The sequence below is a fragment of the Mesocricetus auratus genome, unplaced genomic scaffold (assembly GCF_017639785.1).
Source record: "Mesocricetus auratus isolate SY011 unplaced genomic scaffold, BCM_Maur_2.0 Super-Scaffold_100007, whole genome shotgun sequence".
Taxonomy (NCBI): domain Eukaryota; kingdom Metazoa; phylum Chordata; class Mammalia; order Rodentia; family Cricetidae; genus Mesocricetus; species Mesocricetus auratus.
In genome coordinates, this window is record NW_024429191.1 from 72,618,478 (window position 1) to 72,621,207 (window position 2,730).

Below are 2,730 nucleotides of genomic sequence, written 5' to 3' on the forward strand. Positions count from 1 at the left end.
ACTTCTCCCTCAATTCTCTTTCAAGTGGAAAAATAGCACATGTGCCAATGCCTTTCACAAGGGCTCTCTAACTGGAGAGTGTCTAAAAGTCACCCTCTACACCCAGGAATACTCCGCCTGGGAAGAGGACATAGATTGTGGAGGGACTGCTCAAAGACAGTGTGGGAATAAAAAGAGACATCGTGATGTCTTTCTCAGGATAAAGCTGGAGGCATCTTGTAGGGAAAAAGGACCAACCAAAGAAACACACTTTGGCCCTGCAACCAGAATCAAAGAAATGTACCCTGACCCTGAAACCAGTGCCAAAGGAACATACTTTGTCCCTGGAATCAGAGCCAGCGAAAGAAATGCACCCTGGCCCTAAAATTAGAGGCAAAAGGCTAAAAAGGACCAGTAAAAGAAACACACTTTGGCCCTAAAACCAGAGCCAAATCTGACACTAACCCTGTGCAGAAAACTAGCCAATCCCTGAGCGGGAGATTAAAATCTGACCAATCCCCACCCTGGAAGCCCTATATAAACCCTGTGTCTGTTCAGCTTGTGGTTGTTCTTGCTACCCAGCTGTCCTCTGCCACTCTGGCAGAAGGCAACCACTCTCCTGGATTCTTCTTTCCCAATAACCCCTTAGATGAGCTTTGGGTGAAGACCTTCTTTTGCAGCAAAACAGAGACGACTCTGGGCAGAACAGAACCAGCAGGGCTCTAACACTTTTGCCGGGAAACCTTCCCCTGTCAGAGCGGAGTTGTTAGACTCGGCTCTCCACTCTCAACTCTCCGCTCTCCCGGGAGCAGAGCTGAACTGTAGCAACTTCGCCCTGGAAACCTCCTGCAGGAGCAAAACTGCTACACTGGGCAAACATCCCCAGCTGGAAGACTGTCTCCTGCTGGAGCAGAGCTGATACACTGAGGAAGCCTTTCCCTGAGGCAGGGCTGTAAGCTGCTATGCGTATTGCTTACTGCGGCCTGTGGTGGTCCTTGGCTCCCGAGCTCCAGGATACCCTTCCACCCGAGCTGTGTAACACTCAGTATTCTGTGACTCCAGAGTGCCAGAATACCTGTCCCACCGGATCCGTCCGAAATGCCTACACATTCAAAGAGGGTTATCCTTGGAATTCTCAGCTTCATCTTATTCTTTGCTCTTTGGGAGCAGGGTCTGCTCAATACTTTTCCATTTTATCATTTCCTCTCCATTGCAGGTCATTATGGAGAACTCCCCTTCCATTCTGCCTCTGCCTCCTGAGTTCTGGGATCAAAGGCGTTCGCTGCTACCACCACCCGACTTTAATAAAAATTTAAAATTTTATAATAAAAATAAAATAAAAATAAAACTTCCCTTGGGAGAGCAGGTGGAGCTCTGTGAGTTCGAGGCCAGCCTGGTCTAAAGAGGGAGTTCCAGGACAGGCTCCAAAGCTACACAGAGAAACCCTGTCTCAAAAACAAAACCAAAAAAAAAAATTACATGTATTTACTTATTTGTGTGTGTGTATGTGTGCCATGCTTTGCCATGGCATGTGTGTGGAGGCCAGAGGACAACGTGGGGGAGTCAGCTTTCTCTCTATCGTGTGGAATCCAGGGATCAAACTCAGGTCATTGGGTCCTGTGGGAGCACCCCAACCCACTGAGGCATCTCATTGGCCCTCATGTGTCTTAGGCTGGCCTCAAATCCCCCATGTTGAGGAGGATGGCTTTGAACTGTGGATCCTTCTGCTTCCACTTCCTGAGGACTGGGGTTACAAAGCACAAGATAGCATGTCTGGCTTATGCGATGCTGGGAATCAAACCCAGGGCTGCATGAAATGCTAGGCAAGTACTTTGCCAGCCTACTCTCCCTCTCCCCACACTTCCTGGGCAAGTTTAAAATTTCAAGTTCATTATGAGCAAATTGGTCTGGGGAGATGACTCCGAAGAAGACACGAGGACCAAAGCTCAGGGCCACCATAAACCAACATAAAAGTCAGATGGGCGTGCTTCCAGCTCTAATCCCAGGATGTGAGAAGCAGAGACAGAAACTTCTGAAGCAAGCTGGCTAGCCAGACTCGCTGTCCAGAGAACACGGGGTTCTGCGAGAGACCCTCTTTCTGTATATTAGGTGAGTGATTAAGAAAAACAACCAATGTCAACGTTGGGCCTCCACACATGCTCATGTGACCATGCGAGCTCCACACCCGTGAGCATGCTTGCATGCACAGATGCAACACACCGTAAAAGGTAAAAGTGCTTCATTCATCATTCATTCAACAGAAACTTGCTTTTTGTTTTTAAATTATGTATGTATTTATTTAGAGTGTGTACATACACATGTGCATGCCATGACACACTAATGGAGGGCAGGGGACAGCTTGAGGGAGTCCGTTCTCTCCTACTATATGGGTCTGGGGGATTGGACTGAGATGGGCTAAAGGCTTTAACAGTGAGAAGAAGTTTATAGTAACCAGATTTAGTAGAATACTGGGAGAAATTTTGGAGGACACACTCAGGTTTGGCTCCTTACCCAGGGGATAGGGATGATCTGTTGAGACTAGCTTTGGATACAAACCCAGGTCCTGTAACGTCTAGTCTGTCCTTTCTGCTTCAGACGCCTCTGGACTGCCACGTCTAGCAACTCAACTCCTCCGGGCGGAGCGGCGCCCTGCGGCTGCAATACAGCAGCCTGGGCGGCAGAGGGCGCGCGGGCACACCCTAGGACCGCTCTGGCCTGGCCCTTCTCGGTGGCCGCGGAAGGTGACGTGGA